This window comes from Dryobates pubescens, chromosome 10 (assembly GCF_014839835.1).
Source record: "Dryobates pubescens isolate bDryPub1 chromosome 10, bDryPub1.pri, whole genome shotgun sequence".
NCBI classification, from domain to species: domain Eukaryota; kingdom Metazoa; phylum Chordata; class Aves; order Piciformes; family Picidae; genus Dryobates; species Dryobates pubescens.
The window spans coordinates 24771668-24789459 of record NC_071621.1 but is presented as its reverse complement, the minus strand read 5'-3'; the positions used below and the strand labels follow the sequence as shown (position 1 = coordinate 24789459).

Here is a 17792-nt window from a genome sequence, read left to right as displayed (position 1 = left end):
CTTCATTAAAATCCCTTTTAAAACAGAATCCCTTCCTCAGTGGTTCATTTTCCGACCTCTGTGATGAGGCAGCCACATTTTAACTCCATATCCATAATCTAAGTTTCACATGCATTTCCTCCCAAGACATGGAATATTTTGGCTTCCCCATAGCCATTATCCTATGATTCTCTTTGTGTATAAATGGTGCCACCTTTGTCCACTTACATTATACAATTTCTCACTCATTCTCTGACCTTTTCCTACTCTCTTCTCCTTTTCAGTTACCCCTAGTATTCACTCCTATCTGCCTTCATGAATATTCTTGTTGCAAAATTTGTCAGAAAAATATTAACCATAGAATCAATATGGTTGGAAAAGACCTCAGAGATCATCCAGTCCAACCTGTCACCACAGACCTCATGACTACTAGACCATGGCACCAAGCACCACTTCCAATCCCTTTCTGAACACCCCTAGGGACGGTGAATCCACCACCTCCCTGGGCAGCACATTCCAATGGCTAACAACTCTCTCTGTGAAGAACTTTCTCCTCACCTCAAGCCTAAACTTCCCCTGGTGCAGCCTGAGTCTCTGTCCTTTTGTTCTGGTGCTGATTGCATGGGAGAAGAGACCAACCTCCATCTGGCTACAACCTCCCTTCCGGTAGTTGTAGACAGCAATAAGGTCTCCCCTGAGCCTCTTCTTCTCCAGGCTAAACAAGCCAAGCTCCCTCAGCCTCTCCTCATAGGGCTTGTGCTTGAGACCTCTCCCCAGCCTCGTTGCCGTTCTCTGGACATGTTCAAGAGTCTCAACATCCTTCTTAAAATGAGGGGCCCAGAACTGGACATAGGACTCAAGCTGTGGCCTAACCAGTGCTGAATACAGGGCACAATGATTTCCCTGCTCCTGCTGGCCACACTATTTCTGATGCAGGCCAGGATGCCATTGGCCTTCTTGGCCATCTGGGCACACTGCTGGCTCATGTTCAGCTGGCTGTCAACCACTACCCCCAGGTCCCATTCTGTCTGGCTGCTCTCCAGCCACTCCAACCAGCACTGCATGGGGTTGCTGTGACCAAAGTGCAGCACCCGGCACTTGGACTTGTTGAATGACATCATGTTGGACTCTGCCCATCTGTCCAGCCTGTCTTCTGAATCTGCAAGTCATTCTTGTCTGTCATAGACAACCCCCTACTATTTTATTCCCAAATCTATCAGATCCATTTTTCTTCTTCCAAACTTTTCTTCTTTCAAGTTTTCAAACCCCACACTCCCTCAACCTCCTCGGGTACGGACCAGACTGACGCCGCATTCGTGCTCCAGCAGAACTTGAGCCTGCGGCCACGCCGGCCAACAGCCCCCGCGCCTGCGCACTCTGCGGAACGCCAAGCGGGACGGGGACGCCCTCCAGAGGCGCCCGGCTGCTCCCTGCTCTTCCTACCCGCGAAAGACGGGGTGACAGGGCTGCAGCTTGGTATCAGAGCGGTGGTGCAGCGGCGGTCCCCTGTGCCTCGCCGTCCCGGGCCCTGGCTTAGACACGGCGCTGGCAGCGGTGGGGCCGCGCCGGGTGCCTGTTGCCCCGAGCAGGGTGCAAGCAAGACGCGCGCGTTGGGGTGGGGCTCCCCCCTCCCTCGCGTGGAGGGAGACACGAGCGCGGGGCGGTGGCAGCGGGAGAGAGAGAGAGAGGAGGGAGGCCACGGGTCGCCTCCCGCCCCCGGCTCGGCCTCTTCTCCGCCCTCCCGCCGTTCCTCCTCCTCTCCCTGCCGCGCGGGCGAGGCTGCGAGAGCGGCGCCCGCCCAGCACCCGGACGCCTGGACAAGGGAAGGGGGTGCTGCCTGCGGGAAGGAAGCTGGATGAAGACTTGTGCCTCCGGGCGGGTTCGTCAGCCTCTTGGGCATGAAGGGGATCGCGGGGATTCTGCCCTGCAGCCGAGCGGGGATATCAGGTAGCCGCCCCGCACGACCTCCCCCGTAGCAGAGCGCGCTTCGCCCCGGGCCCGGCCCGCCTCAAGTGCCAGGAGAGGGCAAGTGTCATCCGAAGAGTTAAGCCTTGTACCGCCTGCAGAGAGGCGAAGGGCAGAGAAGGAAGGCGAGGAGGCAGTTCTCGGTGTAGGGTTGCAGATCGGTTTATTGACTACGACCCGCTTCGTGCTCTGGAAACTCGGTTCGGGTTCCTGGGGCTCAGCTTTTCCCGCTGGGGTCGAGGTGCGGAGGGGCCGAGGAGTGGCTTTTGTGCCGCTGGGATTCCCGTGCCTCGGTGCCGGCGGTCCGGCAGCGGCGGTGCTGTGGACAGCAGAAAGTTTGCAGCGGGGGTAAGGGGCAGAGAGAAGAGGGAGCGGATAGCCGCGGGAGGTGAGAACGGGGCGGGCGCTGCGTGGGGAGGGGGCGCAGCTTTTTGTTGGGAGGCACAGGACGCTGTTGCCGGTGGGTGGTGGGTGCTGCAGCTTCCCTTCGCCTGGCAGGAGTGATGCTGCCAGCAGTTCACGCAACTTGTTTCACTCTTGCGTGTTTAGTTGCCATTTGTTACGGAGAGGTAGGATTAAGTATCCGTAGAGGTATAATGTCGGCATCTTTAATAGCCACATTCTAGTCTTCTGTGAAATTTGATTATCTCCTTGTGTCATCCTAGAGATGTTTAGGAAAAGAAAACAAACATCACAGTCTGAGCAGAAGGAGGTGCATCGCAGTACACCTGAGACTTCAGTCTGTGTTGTATGCACTGCTCTTCTTTTTGTCTCATTTCGCTGGAGCTTTTTAAGTGAACGTTGTGGACTAAGATTTCAATGAAGTGTGTGCATTATAATGAACACTGTTGGAGATTCAATCCCACTTTTTTTTTCCCACAGTCTTTTTCTTCCCCCTTTGCTCATACTTTATGTAAAGGCAAATAAACCAGATCTGTATTTTTTGCTTAGTTTTCACAAAATCATTTAAGGAATAAAAAGGGAACAGAGTGTCCCACAGAAATTCTAAGTATCTTTGCTAAGAAGTGAAAAACCAGTATTGAACCATCTTAAAGGAAAGCAAAAAGTATATACCTTCAAAAGCCATCCTCATTACCAGCCCAGACAAAGAACTGCACATTGCAGACTGCCCTGAGAATGAAAAGATTTAAGTAATTTCAAATAAGGCGAGGTCCACTTAGAGAGAATGTTCTGTACTAACTCCTCTGGTTAATTCAGAGGTAATCTAATTTAGGAATTACCAGCTACAGTTCTGTTTTACTTCCAAATTTTTCGAGTACCAAGATAATCCCACAATGCTCTTTGCAAAGCCAAAGGAAAAAGTTAAATGCAGTGAGCTTAATTTTGTTAGATCAGAAAAGTATATCTGGATTTTTGGTTGGGGGGTTTGTTGTTGGTGGGTTGTGGTTTTTTTAACTATAACAAATTTGCAAACAAATTTAGGGGAGTGTTCAAAAACTATATTGAGCGACATGCATCTGTTACTGCAGCTGGTGCATGTGATTGTTCGTTGGATGTTGGTAAGGCAGCATACTTAAGGTAATTTTTCAGTTTGGGGCTTCTGATAATAAACATTCGGTTATTTGATAATAAACATTCAGTTATATTCCCTAAGAATATAACAGCTTGTGATCCAATGTAGCTTTCACACTTCTTTATGTATTTTCATTTTTTTATTAATGGACTTTTATATTGCATTATGATGAGGGAGAGCTGAGGAAAGAGAAATACAGGCATGTATAAAATCCTTCCCACTTTTGTGTGTTTTATTCTTTGGGGTTTTTTGGTTGTTGTTTGTTGGGGTTTTTTTCATTGTCAGCTTCAAATGTAACATCTCTCTGGGCTTTCATGCAAGTGGCAGATTTATTAAGCATATGAAACAGTTTTCTATTGTAAAATATCCTGTAGTTCTCACTTTTAAAAGTAGATATGACTAGGGAATTACCATTTTTCTTGACAGCATGACAGTTAAAACTTGGTTAGCCTAGGCATGAGCATGTGTAGTGCAGTAAAAGAAAGTGTCATTCTAAACTGTCATTGACTAACTTTTCAAGGTGGGGTTTTTTTTGTGAAAGTGAATGTATTGCTTGTAAAATGACTGCTAGGTTGTGACTAAGAGGGAAGAAAGAGTGTAATGTAGGGTCTAATTTAAGATTTTGAGTACAGATATAATGCTTGGATGCTTATGGACTTAGTGCTCAGTTCTGTAGACAGGTATTTGAGTTAATTTTCTTCATAGCAACCTCTCAGTTAAACTCACAAATGTACTGTTGATACAGTAGTGCTTAAGCTATGCATAGGTGGGGTAAGGAATTTTACCTTTGTAGAATGTACCAAAGCAAAAAGGTTTGTTAAAAAGCTTTCTGTTTTGATAACGTGTCCAGATTGTATGTAGCTATTGCTATCAAAAGCTGAACTTGTGTTAGAAGTTAGGAGCTTAAATGTAACTGTGTCGAACAAATACTCTTTTACAGCATGTGAAATCTTAACCAGTGAAAATGGCCAGGTGAAGCAAAGGAGACATGTCAAATGCCATTAAGGTATGAAAGTGTGGGAAGTTTAGTAACAGAAGAAAAAAAGAGAAGGAATTCAGGAATTGAGGGTGTTTGGAACATGAATTTTGCCATAAATACTAAGCTACCATGTTTCCCTTGAGGATTTGAGGTGAAGGTATACTTGGAAAAAAGAATAGACTAGACTAGACTAGACTAGACTGGAATAGAATACTAGGTTGGAAGAGACCTTCAAGAACATTGTGTCCAACCCATTATCCAACCCACCCAATCAACTAAACCATGCAATCAAGCACCCCATCAATTCTCCTCTCACTATAGTTGCGTATACATTTTCCTTGCAGTCCTACTTGCAAAAATTGTAGTGCTGTACTTTTAAAGCCTTTTCTTGAAGACTTCTCTTGAATCATGATAAAAAAAATTGTTACTTCAGTGTTGAACCTGTCTGATGGGGTTGGACTAGATAATATTATGGTGAGACTAGTTAACTTACTTTTTTTTAAAGTAGAAGCAAAAGACTGAGAGAATTCCTGCAGAATGAGCTTTCACTTTGCATGACCATGGTGTGTGTTTTTCCCTGTCTTCTGCTACACCTCCACTCAGTCTTCTCTCAATTCCTAATTATTTTTCCCTTTTATGTTACCTTTTCTAGTTAAGCAGAACAAGGGGACACAGTCTCAAGCTGTGCCAGGGGAAGTTTAGGCTCGAGGTGAGGAGAAAGTTCTTCACCGAGAGAGTCATTCGTCATTGGAATGGGCTGCCCAGGGAGGTGGTGGAGTCACCATCCCTCGAGGTCTTCAAGAGGAGATTGGACATGGCACTTGGTACCATGGTCTAGTTATGGGGTTTGTGATGTCAGGTTGGACTCAATGATCCTCGAGGTCTCTTCCAACCTTGGCGACACTGTGATACTGTGATTAGTTAAAATTTTCTGCTGGATCCCTTTCAGTTCTTCTGTATTTCTTAGGTAGTGCATCCTTTACAGAAAAAAAAAAATAGCTGTAGCTGTTCCAAGAAGTACATTGTAAACAGCAGTTTACACTTGCAGGCAATATATTGGCTTTTATGCAAGGATATTCTATTGCTGACCACTTTCAGTTCTTGGTAACCCTAAGCATCAAAATACCACTTGGAAGAATTTCTTATACATAAAATTATTTGCCTGTGTGATTAATAATTATGCTTTAGATAATTTCTAAAGGTCATACAGGGTTAACATTTGTATACATTAATGAAAATATTAGAGAAAAACTACAGATAGTGTTAAAACCTCCTCATTCTCTGTTCAAGGGTGTGCCTCCCTTAAAATCTTAGCAATTTACAGTCTGTTGACAAATTGTCATTATATTAAATTGTTACATTTAGCTACTTTCTGATAATATGTGGAGGTTTAGATTTAACAGATTGATACTGAACAGCTAATTATTTTTTTTTCCACTTCAGCAGAGACTCTCACCATGATGTTCCTTAATATATTGTCAATATCACATAACACCTGTCAGCCTCTGAAACTGAAGACTTTTGGAAACTGCAACATATGTAAACCACACAAAGAGCCCCAAAGAAATTTGTTACTTGTGGTTGTGCATTAAGCATTCACTGCTTCTGAAGATGAACACTTGTTATAAACAATTATGACAACTTTGTAATACCATGTCTCTATAAACACGGAAAGAGAACTTCTCTCTGTTTTCTGAGAGTTGGTCTGTGGAATTCGGATTTTGTATAGTGAACATTGCTCATTGTTACAATAAAAAATCATCACTGGTAAAAACGCACTTCTCTGTGTTGTAGAAAAGTAGAAGGCTCCTAGAATGGGATTTTTGTGAAAAAAGTATCAAGATTCCAGAAGTTCTACAATCTGTACAAACTGAAAACACACATCAGATTTTAAGAAATGCAATAGTATCCTCACTTACGCTAAGGCCAGCAATTTATTTGACTTCAGAAACAAATTCTTTACATAAATGTCTGATAGTTTCCCCAAAATAAAGCTGCCTTGCCTTTTTTTTTTTTTTTTTGTTAATGAGGAATTATAAACTAATTTGCAACATTATTTGAGAATAATGTAATAAGTGAAAAATTCTAGCATAATACTGTTTTCCTGGCTTGATTTCTTTCAACAAAATACTTCTTCAGCTTTGAAGTTTTGCATGAAGATTTTTGCTAAGAGATTAGAAGATGACTGTGTTTTTTAATATCTATTTTTCACAGAGGTGGACTTAAATAAAAAGTGCTTAGTCTTTTCGTGGTGCTAGTTTTGAAGCCTACAGGTTTTGAATCAAACACCAAGAAGAGAGAATTGAAATTGGAAGATCTGGCTGATGGATGATTTTCTGGAATCTCCCTCTCTACTCTCCAAAACAGGCCCCTCTCCCCCAAAATAAATAGAGAAAGAAGGTTGCAAACCAGTCTTGTGGAACTCCAAAGATGACCTGCCATTTCCTGCTTGTTACTTGAACTGGCAGTGGATTCTGAAGCCTTCTGTTCTGTTGAAAGAAAGTTCATTTTGTAGAAAACCATTTACTGTGTCTTGCCAGTGGCCGCACAGGAAAAATGGTTGTCTGTAACCAAAAAAAGCAGGAGACAGTCTTAAAAACCTCTTGAATCTCAGTGAAAGATGAATCTTAGCAGTTCCTACCCACAATCTAGTGATTGTGAAAAATCAGATCTGGTGTTCTGGAGTTCATGCACTATTTTTCTGCACTGGCATTTGGAGGATTAGTGCATTCTAGGAAGGCACTATTTGTAGACTCAAATTCCCTACAGAAGCCTTTTGTCATGTTGCCTATTGCTTCCATTTTCTCTAAGTTCCATTCTACAAAGGGTGTTGTTGATTCTTGCTGCTGTTTTCCTCCTTCTCACATATCTACAATAACTTTATGCTTTTAAAGAGCTGCTTCAAAATGTGAGGACTGGACTTTCCAAGTTGTTTGTACCAAACCTGACTGGCAATGAAAGGATGCTAGGCTCCATATATAAATTCCTAATCTATTTGTCAAAAGCTTCTGCATTCCCACTTTTCCTTGACTTACAATACAACATAAACAGTTCTGGAATAGTTTTGTAGGAGGTAATTGTTTGGGTTTTATCTTCTGACAAAGAGTTTATGCAGAAGTACCAGTGAATTTCCTATAGAGTGCCAAAATTTCTCAGCATGGTTTTTATGAGAAAAGATTATCTCAAAGGCAAATAGCTACTTAAAAACCTGGCAAGAGAAAGTGGGGATAAATGTGGGGGTTTTGTTGTTGGTGGTTTTTTTTTTGGTTTTTCCCCCAGATGAGATGTATTACCACTGAGATGTTGGGATAAGAGATAACTGGAACATGTGCTGTTCAATGAACTCATAAATTATTTGAAACAGAAAGCTAGTAAGAAGGTGAGAGCTTTACCTGAATAATGGGGAATTAATTAAGATAGTGTTGCCCTAAAACAGCAGTATTAATTACTGGGCATGTAATTCTAATTTTCAGTAGATGCTAAGTAACTTCTGAAAGGGTCTTTACTTTAGCTTTTGCCCTCAGTTGTTGTTGGTTTTTATTGAAAATAGCTTTCTGAAACTGTCAGTTCATAGCTCAGTGATGATCACAGAAGTGACTGGAATATTACAAATTAGCAGACTAAGAACCAAGAGCAAGTTAAAAATACGTATAATGAAAAACAACCACAGTAGGTTTCTGTTAATTTTAAATACCATAGACAGTTACAGTTATTCTGTCTTAAAAAACCCAAGTTTCTAAACAATTCAGCAAAAGGCAGAAAACATGTCAAGATGCTGCACCTTCTTCAGCTGGTGATCAAACAGACTACAGTTCTTCATCTTGTAAAAGAGGTGCTAAAAGATAATGTGACAGTAGTCAGTGGTATTGAGTGGTATGAAAAAAGGTGAAGGTGGGCTTGTTATTCACCATATCTCATTGTGTGGTAACAGTCAGTAAAATCATCAATAAAACAAATTATTAAGTAATTAAGCTGTCAAACTCATTGCAACAGAATATTATAGCAGATAAATAAAGGACCTCAAAGCAGATGGATTGTGAGTTAATTGCTAGACATCAGGTGCTAATGGTGCAGAGGTGGATTCTGGAAGGTTTTTATTTTCAAGCACGGAGAGTTTGAAAATTATGCCAGTGGTAGAATTGTCAATTGATCTGTTTCTCACTTTATTTTCCTAAGCTTTCTTTTTATTGGAAGAGAAGATAGTGACTTGATACATAAAATTTAGCCACTGTTAGGTTTAGCTGTATGCTGTGGATGCTGAGTTGATCTACCGTGGACATCTGTCGCAAAGGAATTTGTTCAGATACCTTCTACTGTACTATTTTAATTCAAGAAAATTCAATACTCTCTTCATGTTCAGTCTGTAGAGAGAAAGTTAGAACACAGATTGTCTGAATCACTTATTACTCCTTTGAACAAAAATTAATTGTCACGATGTTAAGTTGTGGTACTAGTTGGTTTAAATGCCACTAAAAATGTGCAAAAAATAAGTTGTAGTTGCAGGGGTAAATAGACTTCCTTGTCATTGCTTTTTCAAGGATGGAATTACAAAAGCATTTCAGTCCAGTTTTGCAAAGAATTCACCCAAGTTATCAATAAGGACTTTCCCTGTTCCAAAAGATTATCTCAGGTTAAGTATTGTAGACGTGCTTCAGTTCTTCATGCAACTGAAAGTTCCTTTGAAATCTGTGACAATAATATGGTATTGCACAGTTCTTTGTTGTAAGAGCATACATTAAGAGACTGAAAATGCAATTTAAAGATGCTACATTTTAGAAAGTATAGTTGGTTTTGTGTTAATATTGAGCATTGTATGTTTAGGATTATAGCAAACTCGAGGATACTAAAATCTTGAATTTTGACTTCTCAAAAGAAAGGCAGACATTTAATTCAGACCATCAGTGACACTTCTTTCCCTTACCCCTCCATCTGGAATAATAGGGCTTCAAGGAAAATGTATACATTTATGTGAAAATGTCTTTTTTCTCTTTTTTAATAATACCCTTTTCTTGGGGTATGGTGTCTGCTTAGCAGCAAGTTTGACTGATGGCTCAGAGCAAAACAGCGGTCTCATCAGACCTACCTTTTTAGGGGAAGTCATTATGCTACTTCTGAAGTGTCTGCTGTAACCCATCAACATGGGTTATTGGCTTTTTAATACTGTATAATTATGATATAATACAATTCATTCAGCTTGCACCTTGCCTTTCTTATCACTGCTTAGAGACTTTTCGTAAGAATAGGAATAGATTGTATATTTTGAAACACTTTCAGCAACAGAAGAAGTATGTATAATAAGGAAATACTGTCATTGCTTTCTTATTCCCATAAGTAAAGGTTAATCTTAAGTCTGAGGCAAATGGAATATCTACACTGAAAGAAAGCATCCCTCACTCTGTCCCTTCCCATAAGTATTGTGCTATTCTAGTTAAATCTAATGATTGCTAAAGTCTTCTTAGTTTTGGGATTATCTTGTGGTAATCTATTTAAGACACAGCAGGAATCTTAACACTTTTTCTTGGAATTGCTACGGTCATGTAACACAACATGTCTCTTACACAATGCTTCCTGAATTCTTGGGAATATTTTGAAAGTAAATTATAAAATCATAGAATCATAGAATGGTTTGGGTTGGAAGGAACCATTAATTAGGGCGATTTCTATCTAGATCTACTCTTTCCTTTTCTTTCCCTTTCCCTTTCCTTTTTCATCTATTCTGAATGATAGGTTAATTTGCAGCCACTTAAGTCAGTAACCCAAACCCAGCATATTTGTATTGTTTGCTCAGCTGAGTCCATAAATACGCTAATTACAAACCTATTCAGTCCCTATTCCAAGAAAAAAATGCCTAAGCATGCCAGTAAATTCTTGTCTCAGGTTGCTTGGTGTCTGCACCTATGTCTCTGAGCATGCCAGACTTTTGTTTGTGATGAATGCAAAACTGATTCAAGACCTTATATTGCCAAATAATAACTTTTGGACATGCATGCTGATTCATGTGGTTTTCTTTAGTCCTATCATCAAGCTGGTGAACGAGCATAGAAAATTGTTCTCATTTTTTTCCAGCTCATGTTTCCAGCAGACATTTGCTGCATCCGCTCTTGGCTGACAGGCTTACTTCAAGGTCCATGCCTATCCAGAAATCAGCTCTCCATGCAAATATCCAGGAGTTGAGGCCATCTGTGAAATCTGCTTCTCATCTATCCATCATTAGGGTTTATTGATTGTACTGTCATTTTCAGGTATACTCTCAGAGTTGGGGTCAGGCCTCTTTACCATGAGTACTGCAGCTTCCAGCTCAATGTACAACTGATGAGCATGGACTCAAAGAGTCTCTTTGCACAGTGTGCAGAAAATCCTAATTAACAGCAGAAGTGACTAGACTAAAAATTTTTATGGCTGCATTCAAAATCCTGTTTTCATTTAAATTGCAGCTTCATGAGGTTTTGGAGTACCTAATGGAGCTGTAGGAATGCAGCTTTGGATGAGTTCACTACAAGCTTACCTCAAACCCATGTCTATGATTCATTAGTCTTTCCTGGTAATTACATTTTTATTCACATAGTAAAAAGTTCTAGATAGATATTACAGATTTAGTAGTCAGCACAAGCCCACTTGGACACTGAACTTATCTTGGTAGGATAGAATAGAATAGAATAGAACAGAACAGAATAGAATAGAATAGAATAGAATAGACCAGGTTGAAGAGACCTTCAAGATCATCGTGTCCAACCTATCATCCAACACCACCTAATCAACTAAACCATTCAACCAAGCACCCTATCAAGTCTCCTCGTAAACACCTCCAATGACGGTGACTTAAAAGTTAAGACAATTGAACTAATATTATTTACAGGGGCTGAGGAAGCTACAAATATATTTGACATGTCTCCCGTATGCAGATGGATTTTTGTTCTTCGGAAAGATTCAAAGATTATCACACGCAGTCTTTGGGCTTGATCTTCAACAGTGTTATTTCTGACAAATAATCTTCCTGTCAGCTCTCTTATTTACCAGAGGAACAGCATAATTGTCAGTATGCATGTTTGTTAAATACTGTGCTTGTGTTTCTAGGTGATGAAAACTTCAGGAAGATAGTTCCAGGACTACTTTTAAAGCAGACAGTTAGGACACAATTCAGTTGACCAAGGATGGATATCTGAGCCCTGTGGTGTGCTGCCTGGTCAGTTCCAAGACTACTTTTAAAGCAGACAGTTAGGACACAATTCAGTTGACCAAGGATGGATATCTGAGCCCTGTGGTGTGCTGCCTGGTCAGTTCCAAGACTACTTTTAAAGCAGACAGTTAGGGCACAATTCAGTTGACCAAGGATGGATATCTGAGCCCTGTGGTGTGCTGCCTGGTCAGTAGTTGCTGCTGTAGAAGGAGAGGAATCTCTCATATCTGGTATCTCTCTGTAGATGCCTCACATCTAAAGGCACCTAAACTACATACATTTATTTATTAGGAAACAAAAATTCCTTTATTGGCACAGTACAGCTTTGCTGACAGGTAGACATGTGTGTGTAATTTTTCAAAGTTATTTAGTTCCAATCTGGGTGTGAACTGTACTCTGATTTCCCAAAGCCAAAATGATGTTTCTTGAAAATTTTCAACAGCAAAATAAGCATGTGTACATTAATTTGATGATTAAGAAATTGCAGTTACTATCAGTAAGAGCCATGATTTGTAGGACTTCATTGTAAAAGGGTCCTTGGGTGATGTTAGTAACAAACTAGCTCTGCAATCAGCTGCAATAGACATCACATCGTTGCCTGATCATGAGAATACTGCAGAGACTGCCGTGCCTTTCTTTGTGTAACTCTGGAAAATGAATTCAATCTTTCTGCCCATCGTTTTGAATAGCTTATTAATGCAGACATTATTCGAAAGAAAGTGCTGTCATGTCTTTTCTCCCGCTAGTTTTAGATGTAAACTCGTTGAGCATTAAGTGCATGAATTATGCTTTTTCACAATCTAGGCCTTTAATGAGAAAATAAATCTTGAGATAGTATTGAGACGCTCCAGGCTTTTGTCACAAGAAGGCAATTGGTGCTGCATGAGAAATAGGAACAACTGGTGATATCTTCAATAGTCGCAGAAGATTAAGGAAATGGAATGATTTGAATGGAAAGAAAAGATTATCTCTTTCTCTTGTAAAACAGTCTTACGCTGTATCATTACTCTCTAGAATGAGTTGACAGCAACAAATGAGAATCTTGAACTGAGACTATGTGTTGATAATAGGAAACACACAATGCTAGTACGTAAAAATGTCTAGAAGACACTCAAAACAGTTTAATTTATCTACACATAATGGCTATTCAAAATATAATAATTTTCTGATACCAGTTCTGGGAAATGGTGTGCTTTTAGGGTATGTGAAATAATCTCCTTTAACATGCCTTTGTATCATACTAAGTGGACAGTATTTCCCAATCTTACTGTGGCCTGTGTATTATTGTAATTAATCATATCAAGAGTTCAGGGTAGCTATTTGCATAGAGGTAGGTGCAGATACATGCAGGTGTCAGCAACTGTTGTTACAATTGCTATGACTGTGCTGCCTATATAACTGTTAGACATCACAAGCACAATGTTAAGGGAAGATGCCTGCACTGTCGTGATCATTGTTACTGGCATGGTTTTAATGTGCTGCACAATACTATTAAACATTACTTTATTTGAAGATGACTCTTGAAACAGTTCACAAAGCTAAATAACTAAACTAAATTCCTGTATTTCTGAACATATGTATTTGGCAATGCACTTTAATGCTGTATATCCTCTGTCTGTGCTGATAACTACTTTAAACTCAGGTACTGCCTTGTACTGAGAAATGCTTGGATTAGTATGAAAAATTTAGTAAGAAGTTCTATAAAACTGGATTTGGTAGTAAAGCAGCTGAAAATGGCTAAGTTTCAATTTCATTTTTCTTCATTATTTAGGATTTCATTATAAGTAAGGTTTCTAAAAAAATCTATGAAGACCAAATTTTTAATTGACTAATGATGACTGTCTATGAAAATAACATTTGTGACACATGTTACAATGAACTCAGTTGCTAATGCAGCAGAAAATACTAAAGTGGAAGTAGTTTAAAATGCTTTTGTGTTCGGGGAAAAGCAGAGTTCCATTTCCTGTAGGTAGATGAAGATAAACTCACCTCTACAAACTGAGCAAAAGAGTAACTACTGTGAAACAGAAGTTGAGTCTCAGAATATTCATTATTTAATCAAGAACTGTAATGAAGTGATGCTAGTGATAGTGCAGCTAAACACTATAGTGGTAGTTCTGACGTTTTTTAGTTATTATTTAAGCAAGACAATTTTTGTGGCTTTCCAATTTCTAAGTAATACTGATAAATTTTGCCAAGGAGTGTTGAAATGTCAATAATTACCTCCATTCATTATAAAATCATGTAAACGAACAAGTTTCTGTTCCAAACCCTTTCAGTTCTTAAGGGAAGTGAAAACTTCTTAGCTTCCAATGATTGTTTGTAGCAGGCACTTTCCTTCCACTGTGAAATATGGGACATCTGACTGTTCTGATGGGATACTTCTGTTACTCTCTGTTCAAGGATAAAAGAGTTAATAGCTTTTGCTTACATAGTGCTAAGTGGCTTTCATTGCAATTGTTATTTTTACACCTTATTTTCTTGGTAGTTTAAAAACTTGATTAATAAAAACTGTAAATGTTACGTTGTCTGCTCATGTGAGTTATCATCAGCCCTATATCATTTGAGAGATGCTGGTGGCATTATCATGTTGTCCTCTCAACTATGTATGTTATTGCTAGGCCATTGAAACAGTTTTAAATGGATCTGCTGGAAGTCCATTATTCTACAAAACACAAAAAAAAAGATTTGAGAATTCTGAGTTGAGTTTCAGATTGTGTGAGGGAATGTATCCTTCCACCTAGCTGTTTCATTTTCTTTTTTTTTTTGTAATATATTTTTGCCTATTTCTCTGTATATTGTCCTGTTTCATTATCTGCAGTTGCTACTTGTCAGTGTGCTTGACTGCAACAGATTGCTTCCATCTTTGTTACCATTTCTCAGGTCCTTCCTTTTGTTTTCTTCTCTCATCCTATTTCTTGGTTTCTCTTTTGCATGTTGTTTCCTTGTCTTCATGTCTTTTACCTCTTATAAAGCAATCTTATAGCTTCTCTTTAGTATAAATATTTTTTTCTTCCTATTCATTGCTGGAGCATGAGCCAATTGAATTCTGAAAGCCCATTAAAAAGCTGCCTGGCTGTTCTTTGTAGCAAAATTTCATAGAGAGCTCAAATAACTGGAAAGAGAAAATACATAGGAAGTTTTGCTTAGCATTTGGGAAGATTTCTTATTAAGAAGTTTCAGGAGGTCAGTGTGGATTAATTTTAATATACACAGCTATCATAGGAAACCCTAATCTTAAAATTACTGATTTTGCTCTGATGAGAAAGACTACGTATTAATTTCCTATAGCTCACATACTATGCTATCGACTCTTCAGTAAGCCAAAGCTCAAGGAAACTCAGAGAACAAAATGTCTTACCTGAGTTTGATAGTTCTACATTTTATATGTGTTCTCCTTTTTCATTATTTAATGGTTGTCTATCCCACTAAAATCTTTGGACTTTCTCCATACATGCAAGAGGACTTGCTATGCACTAGTACTTCTTCCCAAAGCAAATAAAATTAAAGCTGTGGTTCTGGTAACTTACCTGGTTTTGAATAACTCACTTTTGTTTATAGAAGTAAATACTTAAGTAAGACATTACACCATTTCATGCCATTAGGAGTGCCTCGAGTCTGTCAGAATATTTCCTTTACATTTTAATTACAAACCTAACATAGATTTTCTGTAAATTCAGAGGGTACATAGTGCTGTGTTACTGAGAAGTGGAATTCTGACTGTGTGTCTAATTTTGTAATAAAATGATACTGTTGTAACTCCTGTAAATAGCAGACTAAATAGGGCCCAGCTTTCCAAGCAGATAAATCTCATACCTTATTTAGTGACAGGAGACACTTAGCATGCCATGTAACCTTTTGTTCACTGGCAGAAGATATAAGTGTTACTTAGAAGTGTCAGACTATATTGCAATCACTGAGAATCCAATTACCTTTTTTCAACTTATCCCACTATTTTTTTTTCTCCTTTTTTTTTTCTTTTCTTTTTTTTTTATGACCAGCCATGCTGAAATTGTAATTAAAATTAACAGGCTTACTTCATCTGATAGATGGTAGAGTGAACATTTTTATAACTGAAATAAAAGCTTTTGTGTTTTATCACAAGTCCTTCCTATTATCTTGTTTGCCTCTAGCAAGGTATGGCAGGATGGAATCCTGTAATGTAGTAAATGTTACCTCAGAGGAAGCTTCAAGCTGCAACCCCTTTTTGCTATCTGTCTGTATAAAAAAAGTCTTACATATATATATATATATATATATAAAACCACAGTTAGACACTTTTAAAATGTTTGATTTACATATTCTCAGGTAGACTGGCTGATACATTTTGGTGTGCAATATTTCCTGGCTGCAGAAATCACTTTTTCACATTTATGTCAAGCTTGAGTTGACAGTAACATTAACGTCACAGTTTTTTGTAGCTTTAGCATGGAAGCACCTTATCAAAACTCTGTGATGCCAAAGCAGCTCGACCTTGCATATAATTACTCATCAAAAGTAATCCTAGCAGGCTGTTCAAATATTTCAACTGAAAAAAAAAAAAACCCCAACCATATCTTTATTTTCTTTTATAAGTAACAAACGAGGTCACAGTAACTGGCCAAGGGGAGAATATTTACCAAGTTTCTCAAGCCTAAAATTTTCCCCTATATTGCTGCAAAGCTGAAAATAAAATGTTTGTCATTTTAATCTATTTTTTTCCCTCACCTCAGAAAAATTAGGGCTTACTAGTTCTTGACTGTAGTCTTCCATGGGTATGACTGCTCCAAGTAGTTTAGAATGAGGTGCTGTTCATCAAAAACAATGCATTTGCCCTTCTTCTATTTTCTTCCCCAAAACCTTTGTGGGACAAAACAGAAAAACCCTGGGGGTCATTCGGTGATGTCCATTTACTTCCAGCCACTGCCTTTTTCTTCAGATTTAATGGCCTTTCCTTTGACATGAGATTGCATGTGGCACTATGACAGGAAGTGGGTTCTTTGGTATTTTGAAAATCATGCTACCAGAAATGTGCTACTACCAGAAGGGTTTGTCCAATGCGCGTTGCTTTGTTTCTGTCCCAGAGATACTAAGAAGAAGGCACCAGAAGTGGATTGGCCTGGTATCATCATGTAGCCTGACACTGAAAGTTCTCTGGAAAAGATAGTAGCTGAGAGAGGCTAAGTATCCAGTGAATTATACTCATGCACTGATGATGAGCAAGCACCCTTTACAAGAAATTGTAAAACCAGATATCTCATGTTGCATAGGTAAAAGGACAAACTTGTGTTGAGATTGCTGAAAGTCACAGTCTTACAACAAATTGTAGTATTTGTAAATACTAGGTTTGGGATCTTGATATTCCTAAAATCTGGTTTGAGTGTTACAGGAAATAAATGGTACAGGATACATACATAGGTAATAAAGACATAATAAGCATTAACTGATGTCAAGGACAGGTTAAATGCTATGACAGTTGTCCTTCCGAGAGGGGAATAGGTGATCTTTGTAAATACATCACATGTTTAAACTGTCATCCTGAAAAATTACAGGTCAGAGCCAAATGAATGTAAATTTCTTCATATTAATGTGTTTTGGAGACTGTTTCCAGGATTTTATGTCAAGAATTTAAGTTTTTTTTATGGGTTATGTTCTTAAAGTTACGGAAATACTTAAATATGAGCACCATAAAGAATTACAATTTACATGCTGCAACCTGAGTAAAAACAAGTACAATGTCATTCATATGAGGTTGTAAGAAAGGAATATTGTAGGTAACATTGAACTTTTTGTGTGCAAACACAAATACAATCTCATCACGAGGGCTTACCTGTCCACATTCACTAGCAAGGCATCCCTTTTCTCAAGGACACTTCTTACTGGGACTATCTTGGGAAGCATTTTCCTGTGCTAAATATGACCTGCTGTGAACAGTTTAGAAGTCCAAAATTCTTTCTCCAAAACAGAAGCAAAGGAGTTATTTTAAACTGGAGAGTAGTATTGAGTTCTCCTTAATATAACTAGAAAGAGGTATAGTTGAACTATCCACCCTTTTGACCATAGGCTACAGAAAGGGACAAGGATGTGGGAAAATAAATTCAGAAAGTTACTAACTATTGGAGTGCACCACTTCATCTGCCCTGACAGCCAGACAGGAGATTAATATTAGATAGGTTCAC

At 39.1% G+C, this 17792-nt stretch overlaps 1 protein-coding gene across 1 annotated transcript in view; it reads left to right on the top strand.

The window, feature by feature from the left end:
* The first annotated feature begins 1485 nt into the window (after positions 1-1485).
* SGCG (sarcoglycan gamma) overlaps positions 1486-17792 on the top strand; it is a 137920-nt gene continuing 121613 nt past the window's right edge. The window contains exons 1-2 of the mRNA XM_054164601.1: positions 1486-1926; positions 4419-4484. The gene's annotated coding sequence lies outside the window, so the exon portion shown is untranslated. The remainder of the gene's footprint in view (positions 1927-4418; positions 4485-17792) is intronic.